General features: G+C 39.1%; 1 protein-coding gene across 5 annotated transcripts in view; it reads right to left on the bottom strand.

The window, feature by feature from the left end:
* Ano3 (anoctamin 3) overlaps positions 1 to 16,407 on the bottom strand; it is a 364,844-nt gene that overhangs the window by 127,623 nt on the left and 220,814 nt on the right. Inside the window, exon 1 of one of the 5 annotated variants that reach the window (XM_021263940.2) lies at positions 15,834 to 15,996. The exons of the other annotated variants lie outside the window; for them this stretch is intronic. The gene's annotated coding sequence lies outside the window, so the exon portion shown is untranslated. Of the gene's footprint in view, positions 1 to 15,833; positions 15,997 to 16,407 lie in introns of those variants that run through there. 5 annotated transcript variants of the gene reach the window in all.

Here is a 16,407-nt window from a genome sequence, read left to right on the forward strand (position 1 = left end):
AAGTAATAGAAGACAAGAAATTTTCTAAGACCATGTATGCTTTTCCTACTTTCATGAATGGTAAGTAGAACCTTGAAGTTTTTGTAATCCATTTTTCTGATTTTAAACAAAATGAATGCTAAACACTCCCAGAGAAATAGCTGCCATATTATTAAAAAAAAACCCTCCATCTCTTTTACAATGAACAAGCTTAGGTATTATATTCACATTTTATCTCTTTCTAAGTAAACATGTTTACATTTTCACTGTATTAACTCGCATTCTGATTCATCACCCAATTATTCTATTAATTTTAAATGATGAATGATGATTTTTTTCGTTTACCAGGCATAATAAAATGTACGTATCCAAATGGCAAAGGGGAGGCAGGGCAAGACTTGGAAATCTCTTCTCATTTTTGTGTAAATAACTCAGTATAGGTTCTATATATTTTTAAGGTTAAGAATACTATCATTTATTTGAATAGACACAGCAACCATTAATCAAGATGTTAATTAACCCATGTGTAAACCTGTTGCTTAAAGCAGGACTGACAGAAAATTTATTATACACCACTATATTTACATACAAAAGGTGAAACGTCTCCAGTGTTTGGTATGATAACAATTGACTAAATGTGGGACAAAGATTCGTCTCTCTTGTTTAAATTGATGCAGGTTCGAAATACGTAGTAGTGACGTTCTATTTGAGGATGCAACAATTTGTCTTGATCATTTTCAGTCCTTTTACCCCTCTTTCCCATCCCTGCCTCCTCCTTCCAATACCCTTCTCCAGCTCCAAGAGTCTATGTTCTTGTTTCCCGTCATCTCTCCTTAATCATCTTCATTCATTTATTGATATTCCAGGTTTCTCATAAAATAAAACATGCAGATATTTAACTTTCTGAAGAGTCATCTCTTGAATTATTTGTAAATACATTCCAATTACAGTGTGGAATGCATTCCATTTACAATCAGGTTTTCTCATTTATTGTTCCTGGGAGACAGACTAAGAGTAGCTTGTCCCAGGAAAGCTAGGATGCAGAACATTCATCAGGTAGCTACCAAATCTTTCAGCAGGTTTGAAAACAACTCAATCATTAATGCATTTATAAACCATGAATCTTTGGTACTTTCAGAAAAGCTGATCTCAGAGAATATCTCAAGAGTATGTAATGTATGGCTCATTATGTTGAGAAGGAACAGTTTACAAAGATTTTAGCCCATTTACAAAATAGCAGTGGTAGTTTTCCCATTTCATGAAGATGCATTCTAGAGTGGTCTTCAAATAAAATCATAGCAGTAATTTTATATAATATATGTATATATATATGATAGCTACAAAGCTGTATCTGCTAATGCAATAACAGAGGTGTGAGCTATACACTTGGATAGTGTCAGGATGTGTCTGATGGAAGGCTGATGGATGGATGCCAAAAGCTACCAAGGCAACATTATCTTGGTGAAATTACAAAGCCAGTCTATGTCAGGTTTATAAAAATTGGATCATGCCATTAATCAGTAAATGATTGATGATTGGTTATCTGTGAACTGCACATGTGAGTTAGGAAGATACAATACAGTAAGCTGCATTGTGGTTGGACAGCGATCTGGGTCCAGATAGACTTTGGTCTAAGTAACTGAGTCCTGTAGACACTTCATTTAGCCTCACTACTCAGCCTCAGTTTCTACAGCTTTTAACTAAAGATAATAATGTTACCCACATTATAGAGTTATTACTGTGACTCATTATGTATGAAGAACATGCCGGCATTGTCTGACTCACATTAAGAGTTCAGACAAATGTTAACTATCACCCATAAAATAAGGTAGAAAATTAATGGAACCTATTAATTCAAAATACAAATTTTAGTGTTTTCCAATGATCCAAACTACTTGTTGGAAAACTGTATTTCTCAGGACAAAGACAGCTGGAAACATAGGAAAATAACCCAGAGGACACTGATGTAGGTATGGAAGCAGAGCAAGTAAGGCAGGTATCTTTTAGATATAATTGTAAAACATAATTCACTGCAGAATAAAGCATGCAGGAAGAACTCCTAACTTGGACATTATTAGAAGACAAAGGCTGAGCTATTTCCCAAGCCCAGAAGTAGAGCCCCGCCAGCTCCTGCAGAAAACTCCCTCAGAGCTTCTGTGATGATCACTATGCCTGTCACGCCCCCTTTCAATTTAACTTTTACCTTTTATAGCACTACTTTCTTACTTTCCTTTAGTTTTATTCCATTTATTCCAGAGAGAAAAGCAGTCTCTGGTCTGATCCAGTTTAACCAAATTGCACGAATCAACTTGAATACAAAGCACATACCATGTAAGGGGAAGCTGCTCTATTATTATTATTATTATTATTATTATTATTAGACTCCCACATTAAGTTCTGAGGGGGCAATGTAGAGATGTGAAATATGTCCCAGCATGATCTAGCACTGTTTCAGATGCATAACATAAAACAAAAAAGCACGGCTCTGATTTTGGCAGTATGGCAGGCAATGTAATTTCAAACCTGCACGTAATAATACCTCTAGAAATGGCAGGTAAATTATAATATGGCATGTTTAAAAATCATGCCGGGAAAATATGGTTTTCACTATGCCTAAAATAGTCATAGCAGCCATCATTTAAAAATCAGCACGGTCCATCATCTTGAAAGTAAACAGTCTGGAATTGTATATTTATTTAGTAGCTAAAAATTATACTTTTGGGGCCTGAAGGTGTAACTCAGTGGTAGAGTACCTGCCTAGCAGGCAGCAAGCTTTGACTTCAATCCCCAACACTAAAAAAGAAAAAAACTGTAGCTTAGGCCTCAGCTTTCCCCCTATGCAATCTAACAAAGGCAACAATATCTGTGTAAGACTATTTTAAAAGTTAAATGAGTTGAATTCTCTGTGAAACACAGAATGACACACACTATAGTTATTGTTAAGACCAAAGATCTTTAGGCAGAAACTCCTATTTAATTATTCATAGTCATTGAGCAATGCGTATTCTTGTCAAATATACTTTTGACTGTATCATTTAAAATATGCAGAATACGATTATCAGATGTGTTAAAATAGACAAATTGCTTGCTAGTGATCAGAAGGGATTCCATGAAGCCTGATAGCCATCCTTAGGCTTAAATGAGATCGAGGAGCACTTGTGTTGCAGAGCTGGAGTACTTACTATGAGTCCCATAATGTCAACCAGCCAAGACAGCTTCCACTTGGACAAACTCTATTTAACCCAGCAGTCCTTACTGTTGCTCCTGTCAGTGATCGGGTGAAAATACAATGGAAATATAACTAAGAATTGCTTGGTGGTTTGAAAATGAACTTTTCTAATAACACATTCAATTTTAAAGGCAAAACAAAATCAAAAGCCATTATGTTGGAAAAGAGTTTGGTAAGCTCAACTTTGCAGTGAGTTTGAAAATACCAGGAGCATAAGTCAATTTATTTCGTGCCACACTAGTCCTTCAGGAATTCCCCAAACCGAACGAAACAAAGCACCCAAAGATTTCATCAAAATGTGAGACACAATGACCTCCAGTATGTATTCAGGAAACTGTCTTGGATGAGGAGCAACTTGTTTTGAATAAACTCATTGAAATACGTGTAACCTTGTAGAGCCAGCAAAAAGATTCCTAACAAACTACAGTACAGTACTGCACTTTTATTTCAGGTTGTTGCAACTAATCAGTCCAATGAAAATAGATGTAAATTATGCAAATTACGATATTAAAGAAGACTGAATAGTTCCAAGCTAGTGAGGAATCACCAGGGCAGGAGTTTAGGAGAAAGTATAATCCAGAAATCGCGGGGTAAGCTATGCACCTGAGCACAAGGTCATGTTTATCCCCAAGGCGGTCTGTAGATCCTGTAATTTGGGCCTCTGCATTTGGCATCTTCTAGGCTCCAGGGACACAATGGTGCCTGAGTCAGGAACCAGGCTGCACAAGGTACCTCAGTAGTAAGGCACTTGAAATGTTAAGATGCTCCCTCCTTTTGGCTCTGGATTTGTAACAGATGAAGGCAGGCAGGTACTTCAGATGAAGGGGAGCTCAACAAGGAGAGGCCAACTTAGGAAAGGGCAGGATGGATTTATTTGTAACTCTGCAATTGCAAAATCAAAAGGTCAAGTTAAAATATGGGCCAGGAAGAATACATCCCTGAACCATGGGGATGGACCCAGAATGTTACCTCAATCGAAGGTTAGTGTTGCATTCAATTACTTAAGTTGAAACAGCAGAGATCCACATCAGGGCCTCAACACAGCTAGCATGGAATGACTGCCCAGGGTCATCACCAGTGTCCTTGGCCATAGCAGGCAGGGAAAATCACATGTATTCCAAGGAAAGCTGTTCTAAAACACTTGGTGTTTTAGTAGGGATTGTGTACTCTGAGGGCAGAGGATGAACTCTCCCACAACCTCCACATTAAGATGGATTTGATCTGATGAAAAATATATTGGGTTTTGCAGAGCAGATGAGCCCCAGGAAAGGTGAATTTCTTACATTCGCAGAGATTACTTTTCCTGGCCCAGCAGTGCTGATTCCCTTCTCTTCCTACTGAAAGCTCTGTCTGTCAGTAAGACAAGAATCTCCTGAGGCCCAGGGAGAGAACAGGCATCATGAAATATCTATGTATCATAGAATATTAATGCCTACGCTTCCACAAGCTGAGTTTTTCCAGTACCAGAACTACTCTGTTAAAAGTCAGGAGAAAGGAGAGAGAGAGAGAGAGAGAGAGAGAGAGAGAGAGAGAGAGAGAGAGAGAGAGAGAGAGAGAGGGAGACTCTTTGAACGTATAGGTATCAGGTATCCTTTAAGATTATAACCCTTGGATATTTCTACTTGTGGAGGCTCCTTGGATGTTGGTAACTTAGTTTTTCAGACCATCGAAGGACAATAACTTATACGAAAATTCAGATCAGACAGTGCCACAAACTTTTCTTTTTTGGTACCAAGGATTGAACTCGGGACCCTGTGCTTGAGAGGCAGGTGGTGGAACTGCTGAGCTACATCCTGGCGATGCCACAAACTTTTAAGCAAAAACATCTTTCCAGGAGTGAAAGTTTCAAAATCAATACCCAGTGCAGAAGTGAAACAGAAGGAGCATGAGAGGGCGGGACACAGACTCGCTTCTCTAACCAGGAGAAGATACTGATGATGGCTTTCCTTTATTCTAATGTCTCTGGCAATCCACATTTATCAAGTACCCTTTTAATTCTAGATAACTCAGCTCTTCTTATTTCAAGGCCAATGGCCAATAATTGACATTTCTGCTCATCCAGGTTGGAATGAGAGACTCTAGAGAAGACCGTCTGGTAATTAAGTTTGACTTACAGGTGATCATCTTGGACCCTCAATGCCACAGGTAAAGTTTAAAAAGATAGTAAACTGCCCTATGAACCGATTATGGAGCCTCAGCTCATATTACCATTTCATAAATACCATGTATGTAATTAAACATTTTGCCCATATATTTTTGTTTGTTTTCAGCAAAACTGCAATTAGAAATTATCAGGCTGTTTTAGTCCAGTGCTATTTTGAAGATGAGAAGGCTTATATGATGAGAACTATGTAGAAAGGGTCAGTTAAAATTCAATTGTTTCTCGTCTGTGGCCGAGGCACATGTGAACAAACTGGGTCCAGAGGCAGCATTCCTGTGTCCCTGTTCCCACACCCCCAAATAATAACAAAGTGGCGAGAGAGGACAAGATTTCTCTTTCCTAATTCCTGAGACCTCTTGGGCTTTCCTGGCCATGGAGCTTTTGCTGCCTTGGTTTCATTCTCTGAATACTTTTCTCTACACTGAGATTTTCTCTTTGCCAGAGATAGCTTGCAGCAGCTCACAAGAAGAAATTTTAAATTTTCCAGCAATTTGTGAGCCAGGTGACCTCAAGTGGCCAGCTTGAGGACCAGCAGTTTTGTTTAAGCACCCTGCTCCCGTGTGTGTCAATGGTGGGAGGACCGGAGCACATCTGTGTTGTCACAGCATGGAGCTCACCCAGTCTGTATAGAGTGGGTGGGCGCATGCAGGTTAGGCAGGCTAGATAGGAGGGTCAGTGAATATGTTTATTATATCATTCTTAAAACCCATACATTACCCTTAAAATCATAATCGCTCTGACTCACAAGCAGCTCTAATTGGGAAAAGTTTCACTATCTCATCATTCTCATACTTCCTAGAATTCATAGGCAGAAGAAGAGGTACACAGGAACTGATCATGTATATGGGAGAAAGTAGCAATAAAACATAAATTATGTAATGGCTGCTGGGATTTAGTGCATGAACCCAGCCCACGTTCACAGTAGATGAGTTTAAATAGAGTAACTAACCTGCTTTCTGTCTAGTTGGGGGAAGCTAGAGTATAGATGCTGCTTTTCAGCCTCCTGGTACAAAAAGCCATCATGGTATACTATTAAAGCACACCATTCTGCTGGGTTACGTGACAGCTGGGATAAACTCCTTGCATACTTGGGAAGCCAAGCAATTTCAAGACCCCCAAAGGCCTTGCAATTTAGATTGGGGTCTGCAGGACACTGGCAACTGCATTCATTAAGCAATGATGACTAGGAACACATGCTATTACCTATGATTCTTAAAAATAGTATTCAAATGTGTTCCATTAATGCTACTTTTTTCACTAAAAGCCTCTTTTTCTTGCCAACCTGTTTTAACCTAGTACCACCGTAAGACCCTCTTGAAGGAAGTTGACAGATTCAACCACCCAGGGTCCACAAGAGTGGTAACTTCTCTAATCTTTCAACCTGGTTCACAGTCTTTTTCTTTTTTTTGGTACCAGGGACTGAACTCAGAACCTTGAGCTTGCGAGGCAGGCAGCGGAAACACTGAGCTAAATCCCTGGCCCTCAAAATCTTTTTCTTTTATAGATGGCTACTTAATGAAAACTCTCTACTAGGATGTCTATAGGGCTGGTAGCTTCTGGCAAACTCTGAGACTTCATGTTAGAAGGAGAAATAACTCGAAGGCAGGACCCTGTACTTTTTTTGATAACTTCATGTTATCAAAGGAAGATGTGCTTGCCTAAGAGGGATGGAGAAGAGAATTTACATCTGCAAATACATAAATGTTTTGCCTGCTAACAGTGTTTGAAAATATGTTTTCAAACAGTGTTTCCAATGCAGTGAAATTACAAAGAACAACATTAATGCAGGTACAGGTAATGCTAGTCTGGAGGACTCAATTTAGGAATCTGAAAAAAGAGCCTCCTTTAGGTATTTAATCTTCCTTGTTATATTAAAAAAATAAATTTCCTAAAGAATATGTGCTTTACTGATTCATGTTACTTTTAAAAACAATGCTAGATACATTTTAGAGAACAAAATATGCAAATGAAACTCAATTATATGCATATGCTGTATAAGTTTCCCTATATACATGCATGAAAACATTTTAATTCAGATAATGTATAAGCAGGGCATTTTCTTAAATATTGTTTAAGTACCAATCTGTATATGCATATGCTTGTATGTATATGTGTACATATATGTCTATGGTCATCTATTATCTATTTGTATTTAACAAATTACTAATTGGAAAAATTAAAATTAAAGGGCCAGACTTGTAAGTATTCTACAACATCAAGGCCACATCGCAAGCAGAATGTCCATCACTGTCCACACAATTCAAGAATCACTTAGAGAAAGCTGAGACTTATTAAATAGATTTTAGGAGAGGCCAATCATTTTTATGTTATGCTTAGATTTTTCTTACCTTTTAGAAATTTCCCAGAGCAACAACAAAGGTCAATTGTCTTTGCAGACATTTTCCGCTCTCCACGCTTTTAGTTTTGGCCCACTTTGCCAGGTGCCTTAATTCACTCCCCGACTTTCATCTTCAGTACTTAAAGATCCTTGACCCCATCAAGTTCTTTCCAACGTACTCACCATTTAGTGTTGCAAATAGAAACTATCTTTCTAGTATCAAATTCTAGGCCTTTTGTTTTAGAGGACAAACATAAAACATAGCATCTGTGAGCCTCGCCTCCTCATCTTTATTTCCTTCCCCAAACCTCACGTGTGGGAATTTGTGAACAAAGTAGACATTTGCATCTCTACCGTGAAGGAAAATGAGATGAGGATGTAGTAACACAGTGCACAAGATGATTCTCTCTGGGTGTCTTTCTTTCTGACCCCATCTCTCTCTCTGTCTCTGTCTCTCTATCTCTGTTTCATGCTCCATCTTGTTTTTTTTTACAAACTTCTAAGCATCTGTATTAGTTATTTTTCCCATTGTAAGGACACAATTCTTGACACCCACAATTTAAAGGAGTAGAGGTTTAATTTAACTCATGGATTCAGAGGGTTCAGTCCATGGTCTACTGGCTCCAAGGCAGGAATATCATGGTGGAAGAGCAAAGCTGCTTAGTTCATGGAGGTCATGAATGAGAGCACAGGGCCCGCACCACAGAGGAGTGGGCCAAGGTTTGTATATAATATTCAAGGTCACAGCTCCATGACCTACCCAGACACACCCAGAAGTGGGCTTTACTCATCCGCTGGGCGTGTCTTAACACGGTCAAGTCCACATACCACAGTGAATATTCACAGCACTCTCCTCCTCCTCCTCCTCCTCCTTCATCTTCTCTTTTTCTTTTTTTTCCATTAAGTTTATTGGTACATGTTAGGTACACTATACAGTTACATTCATCATTGGGATCTTGTACCTTTAAATGACGTATCTTGGTTCTTATTTTTTCCCCATTCCCCTGCCCTCCCTTCACCCCCTTCACCTCTCCCTATCTACAAAGACTTTGTTTCCAAGATTTTCCTTCTCTCATATTTTTTTTCTTTCCCTTCTTTCCTTTCCCCTACCCCTCCTACTTTTGCTACTCCTTTAGACATTTTCTCCCTATTTCACAATTTCAATTATACATTTTGATCCTTATTTACACTTTTAGTTTTTCATACCAGAGAAATTATTCAGTATTTACACATGTGTGTCCTATTTATTTCACTTAAGAGTATGGCCTCAATGCACATCCACTTAGCTATAAATGTCTCTAGTTTCTCATTCTTTATGTCTGTTTTTCTATATCCTCAACATCCTTTCCTTTTTCAAACAGAATCAGAGAACTTGTGATTTAGGACAGTTCATCATGCACTGTGGCTATGTTCTTGGATCAATTCTTTAACCTCTAGAATCCTTTACTTTTTTTAATGTGTAATAATATTAGTACATTTCTTACAGAGCATTTACTATATTCCTTTACTATTCAAAAGTTTGTGTGATAGGGATTAAACCCAGGGGATTGCTCATGCTAAGAACGTGCTCTAGCACTAGGCAATAAGCTCAATTTCACACTTTTAAATGTATACATCTTTATTGATTCCCCATAAATATCCAGTTGAGGGAAGAATTATTATCTGCCACTAACACCACCGTCATATTTTATAGGTAGGGAATTGAAGACATGGATAATTTAAACCATTTTCAAATGTTACCCAGCATGTAAATAGTAGAGCTAGGATTTAAATTCAGGTCCTAATTCCAGGGCTAAGTTCTTAAGGCTATCAAGATTTATTGAAAGACTTGCATTCATAAAAAGATGGCAATAATCATATATACACAGGAATACTTCATATTTACTATATGTAGCATTATAAACAGCGCTATGTAGACTTTAGCACATAGCATTTGCTCAACTAATTTTAGAATTAACTTTATTATTTTTAATTTTAATTTTGCATAATACTGTTATCACACATAAAAAAGTCCAGTCTGATACTTTGTGCTTAATAAACAAAAGATCCTCTCCACTGACACATACACCCTTAAGCATCAAGTGGAGGTCTTTATTATGTAAAATGAAAAGTATTTTTTGCGTTTATGGAAGGAATTACATATAAAAACTGAATTAATTGGTAATATAGCTTTAATCCATTTTAATGGTGTTTTACTACTACACAGAACCCGTTAACCTTTTGCAGTGTTGAAAGCGCTTTTGTGGTTTGAAGAATGTCACAGAAACCTGTATTTATGAGTAAGAGGCAATAGAAGCTTCTGAAAAGGACTTGTGAAATAAATCCATACTTTCCTCACATTTGTATTCTTTTCCCAACAATGTAGAAGAGTTCTTTTTTCTCCACAGCTCTGCCAACATTTGCTAGTATTTGATTTCCGACAATGGCCATTCTTTCTGGGGTTAGATGGAATCTCAGTGCTGTTTTAATTTGCATTTCCCCAGTGGCCAGCGGTGTTGAGCATTTCTGCCTGCATCTATTGGCATTTGTTGTGCTATGCTGCCAGGGGTACCTCTTGCTTTGTCTTTTCGCGTACATGATCTAGCCCAAACTTGTTACCTTAGTTCCTGCCCTTTCTCCAGTTATCCAAACCCTTTCCTTAATGACATTTTCTGATTTCCTCTTAATTTTCCCAGCTCCAATATTGTTTTTCCAATAATGTATGATGGATACAAAATAAAGAGGAAGCATTTATTTCTAGAGATAAAAAAATTTTGGAACTAATTACTGTTACCAGTTCAAAAAAGAGTTACAAAGAAATTATAAGTTCAGAGTTGTCTTGTTGTCATTGTTTGTTTCCCCCAAATATAGTTTTAATCATGCATACATATTATATATTGCATGTAACATATAACACAGACTGACATGCAATATCTAACACAGATGTGCTTGAATTGATGCAAATCTATTATTCCAAAATCTGTGGATGCCTGTTCATCAGGATTGTTTCCATTCCAAATGTCAGAAATCCAACTCAAATCAGACAACCACTACTTCTCTCTAAGCACAAAAGATTTTTATGTTCATACAATAAAATTAATTCAGCTCTCTATACCTAACATATCCAGAGCTAGTTAAGTGTAAGAACAGTTGATTCTCAAGACACGAACACAGTTTTCAGGGTTCTTACTCTACTCTTACATTTCTCTTAATTCTGCTTTTCTACTCATTGCTTTCTACTGTTAAAAGAAAAATAGTTTAAAAACTATACAGTTGGCAGAGCTCATCTGAACAAGGAGGATTCATTTGTTGGGCCAACCAAAAGGCCCAATCAAAGTACCAGTACCTGAAATGAATGGACACTTCTCATACGAGTACAAACGGCCACTATGTGAGAATTACAGAAATGCAGATTCAGACAACACTGAGATTCCATCTTACCCCAGAAAGAAAGGCTATCATGAAGAATTCAAATAATAACAAATGCTGGCAAAGCTGCAGGGAAAAGGAAACCTCTTATATTGTTGATAGAAATGTAAACTAGGGCAACCACTATGGAAAACAGTATGGAGATTTGTCAAAAACTATACATAGAAATTCCATTCAACCTAGCTCTTCCCCTTCTAGGTGTCTTCCTGAAAGCATTAGAGACATCATATTCCAGTCATCCATACACACCCATGTTTGTAGCAGCACCAGTCACAACAGCTAAATCGTGCCAGTGCCCTATAGGTCCATCGACAGATGAATAGACAGAGAAAATAATTGTTTTCATATCGCTTTTTTCTAAGTCACTCACAACAAATGTCTCCAATTTGTGTTTCAGGTTGACTAATAAAGGTTCTGAGAACAGAAAAAACCCCCACAGAACTATTCTCCCGCATACTCTGCTTAATACTCCTAAAAATAACTTTCTTCCTGTTTCTAGCTATGGAGTTCCTTTTCCTACAGCTCAGTGATGGTGAACCAGTGCCCCAACCGCAACCCCAATCCCACTTATTTATTGCACAGCGCTAACACTGCAATTACACCAGAACACCGAGATTACAGTTGAGAAACACCTCATACATTCACATCTTTTGGTTTAAAAGAAAAGCAGATCAGGTGTGCCACTGGTTTGCCACCTATGCTGTGGAAGATCTGGGAGAATAAAGCAGAGTGCAGTTCGGTTCAGGGTCACTGTGGCCGGGAGGATGGAGCTCAGGGGAGAGCGGAAGAGGACACAATGCTTGGGTCCCATAAGAGAACCCGCTGCTCACCTCTACACCAGCGCGCACTTCACATGAGTTCGGCAAAGGAACTGAAGCGCGGTCTCCGCCCGACGCGGAGATTCCCATGAGTAACACTGTAATGTTCCGTTTTCCTTTTTTACTTATTATTTCCCCATCAGCCCACTTCAGGGTCAGTGGTGGACCGTATTCATGGCCCATTACACTTTTAAATTGCTGAATACTACTCGAGTTTATGGATATAAACTCCTCATTTACTCCAACTGCGGAGGATGTCTTGACTTGCTCACGACTTGCTAAGGACTCTTTGCTGTGAGTCACAATGCTGCAGTGGCTCTCTTGGCTCATGTATCTCCACTTACCTGATTAGTACAAATCGCCAGGAGTAAAATTAATCAAAAGCTTACCTATTTTTAAAGCAAGCCGGTTTTACGTCTCCATAAACCATATCTTTACTCTTGAAGCCCACAATAATGAGTATATTTCACCTACAATTGCAATCCTTCCTAATATCCTCTTTTAGCAGTTTACGCATTTGACACGTTTATGCCTGAATTTCTGTTATAGGGAGGCCTCCAGGGAAGATGTTAAGAAACTGCAAAAAGAAAAATTAGGCAAGGCCTTAGGCCGTCGAGCCGGAGCCATTTGGGCAGGAAGGAGACGGGTGGACATGAAATTCCGACCGGGTGTGATGGGCACCATTGTGGGGCTGGGGAGAGGCTCAAAGGCAGACAGCAGCAGCGGAGTGACCAGGGCAGCCCCGCCCAGCCGGGGCAGCGTTACTGAGTCCCGTGGAGCAAGAGGAGACCCCGCACGCAGAGGTGACCGCGGAGAGCGGAGAGCGAGGCAGGCGCTGCTGGGCCCGGGCTTCGTGGACGCAGAGGATGAGTCCTGCTCACTCCAACAAGTAAGCGCCACTCCCGAGAGACTCTCACCACCGCCTCCCACAAACTGCACACTGTTTGAGGACAGGGACTAGATTTCACTCATTTTGTATCCGTGGCACCTGACAAACGCGCGGCCTGAGCAGGTGGGCGTCCTCGCAGCAGCGCAGACGCAGACCACGCAGTTAGTAACTCCCAGGGCTCACCTTCCCGGAGACAGGAAAACGGCAGAAGCTACACCTTTCACAGTCATGCGCATTTTCCTTACGGCAGAAAAACAGAAAGGAAGGAATTTAAAGGTTCCTCACCACTCTTAAGACCTCTTTCTCTCTCCATGTGCAACACACACACACACACACACACACACACACACACACAATTTTAATTCTGCCTTCTAACCTGTTTTAAGTAACCAAGCTCAAGGTGGTTTTTAACAGCGGTTCCTTTATGTTTGGACATCTCAGTGTTTCTCACATTTTGATGTCTGAGACTCTTCTGTTGGACCTGGCTGTCACTACTCTCAGCCAAACCAGCCTCATGTTCCACTGGGGCTGCTGTGGAGCCAGCCTCCACTGTCACTGTTCCACCCACAGGGGCACAGCCATTTTATGGAAGCAGGAATGGGTTCAAAACCCTGTAGACTTGGAATAGCATCCTAGCACCCATCCTGGGTCTCTCAGCACCCGCTTCCTGCTCTCCCCCTCATCATCTCAGGCCTTTCTAAGCTCAGTTTATGTGCTCCGGATGCTCAGGAGACATTATCAGTTTCTCAAACACAGGAGTTCTGTCACCCAGGGCCCTGGCACAGGTGCCCTCCTCCCTTGGCTGCCTTTTCTCCCACTGTCATCTACTCACTGCTCACCTTTCAGTTCCTGTCCCTAAAACCCACTTTTAGGCTGTTTTCCCCCATCCTGCACCACGGATGACACCTTGTAATAGATATCGACGTGCTGGTTACAGATTCATCTTCCAATTCCTCCACTGATCTGTGAGCTTTTCAGGAGTAAGGACTGTACCTGTCTGATCGTCAGTGTAGCATTAGACTCAGTATAAAGTCTGGCACAGGCGGGGTCTGAGAATGCTAGGAGAGGAGAGGGTTAAGTCTGTGGTTCTCCCCATCATGGGCGCCCACCCCAGCGGATCCGCAGCCACTTAGGTGCTCCCTCCAAATGCAAACTCAGTCGAAGCTGGGACTTCTGCTTCCAAAAACTCTGGCGCTCAGGGAGGTCATCTATTTTTTTTAACAAGCCCTATGGGTGACTCTGATAGTCACTAGATTGTCTATTGTCATAAATCATCCGTTTAGAAAAAGAAACACTTGTTTTGTTTAGAGTTGATGTGGCCAAAATTTCTCCGAATGGTCTCATTTTATTGAGGAAGAAATGTGAAAGAAAAAAATATTTTAATCTAACAATTTGTGTTCATTTTGCTTCTATGTTTCACTTTAATAATGAAGCATTCCTATTTCTTAGGAATATCAACTATAATTAACGCAACAAAGACTTCTCTGTAAAAGCCCTCAAATATAAAGCTACTTCAATACTGACAGCTGAGTATTAATTAAGTTGAAATCAGGTACCAGTATGAAAAATCTGCATAAATTATTGTGCTTTGAAGGCCTCAAACAATGAGCTGATCTAGATGGTGTTTTCAGAACACTTTGCTTTGAGATGAGATTTTCCTGCAGTGGCACTAATGACTTTATTTAAAAGGAAGCCAACAGTTTCTCACATTGTCACTGTCCTCTGACATAGAAGTGTCTCACTGAGAAACAGTGTCATGTGGTTACACAGAAGATGGAGAATTAATCATTGAAGATAAGTCTGTAGATCAGACGTGAAACCCAGGAGTTATGTGACTTGCATAGTGGACAGAGTGGAACTCTGAACATCATGTAATGAAAGACACATCCATGAAAGAATGAAACTAGAAAACAAGTGTGAAGGATAAAGACTGTAGAAAATTATAAGAAGAAACTAAAAGCAAGAGGCAAAAATCCATTGAATTTTCACAATGTAATAAAGAGTACACTGCTGTTTTTTCGAGTACCTTATGTTATTCTCTGTCTAACCATTTTTATTTACTCAAAATCATAGATTCTTTGGTTTATCTACTAAAGGCCCAAAGCCAAGCATTTTCCAGAATAGCTTTTTCCAAATAGTTTTTTCAGAATAATGGACCACATGCTACAATTTTCTTTTGGGTTCTCAATGAAATAAACATTTTTAATATATGAGTTTAAATATTCAATCATTAGATGTACTTAGTAGGGAACACATCTGAGAATACCATTTTTGCTCATTAATTTTTATATTTTAAATATCATATGATCAATATGTTAAGTATTTATTATATCAAGAATTCTATTTCCATATCAATAGTTATCCTTTTTAAGTGACCTCATCTTGAAAGTACATGTAGAAACTGAAACTCTGATATCCAAGTGGAAACATTTGACATTTCTAAACAAAACAATGACAAAAGGACTATGACTAAATTGAGTTTTTTCTTCATCATCTTTAAAATCATGAGAAAATGAAGTCAATAGGTTGAAAATATTTTTCCCTGAAACATCCCAATGAAATTCATCCCTTATCACTTAACATTTAATCCTGAAACATGCTTCTTTAAATATAATTTTTTTCTCAGATTTCAAGTTTGACAGAAATTTTGAATAAAAACATTGTATGGAATAATTTCTTTAAGGATATGTAGGATGCTCATTTTTATAATTATATTTACATAATTTAATAGTTATTTTAGAGTTGAACTTGTGACCAACTATCACCTCAGCAAATAGTCAAAACTCCAGAGGTGACAACTGTTCTGCATGCAAGATAGATATCAATGCCTCAAAAATAACACATTTGGATTATACTGTTTATTATTTTTAAAAATATATTTCTGTTAATTTGCAATAATAGATTCAATAATCCCCAACTCTAAAATCAGTATTATTCACCATTGTCATCTCTATGCTTAAAAATCAGGAAAGTAATATGGAATTCCTAGACAGATTTCCTTTGAGACATACCACGGGCAGGATTCCAGGTTCAGCCGCATTTGGACCCCTTCGTTGCTGAGGACTGTCTGGATGACAACCCTCTTCCCAGCTTCCAGCCCCGCACTTTGAGTTCGCTCTTCCACGGCCTGCTTTTCCTATTAGCTCCACTCTTGCATTTTGAGCACTGCACAAAGCATTCACCTGCAGGGCTTTTACACAACTTCTTAAATTCCTGACTCTGAATAATGACTTACAAAATAAAAGACAATTCGTCTCTTTAGAAGAACTTCTGATTTTCTTCGTGTTAATTTATTTCCAGGAGGCGGTTCTTCAGGAAAGTCAGGGGCCTCTTTCATCTGTCACTGGTTAATGGTGTCAGGTATGACTCACCTCAGTGACATTTAGTCATATAATGTCAGTGCCATTTTGACGACTCTGCTGTCAGTTTTTAATGATTTATTGCATATGCTATTTGAATGAGCCGGGAAGATTAACACAAAAGGTGGGAGGTGTGTTTGAATAATAGGGATCCAGCAAGTGCAAGTAACTTTTTACTGGTGAACCAAGTAATACTTTTTTGATAGCTGTGTGGACGTCACCAGGA

Source organism: Heterocephalus glaber, unplaced genomic scaffold, assembly GCF_053883595.1.
Source record: "Heterocephalus glaber isolate CG9 unplaced genomic scaffold, H.glaber_assembly_v1.0 deba00001428, whole genome shotgun sequence".
Taxonomy (NCBI): Eukaryota; Metazoa; Chordata; class Mammalia; order Rodentia; family Bathyergidae; genus Heterocephalus; species Heterocephalus glaber.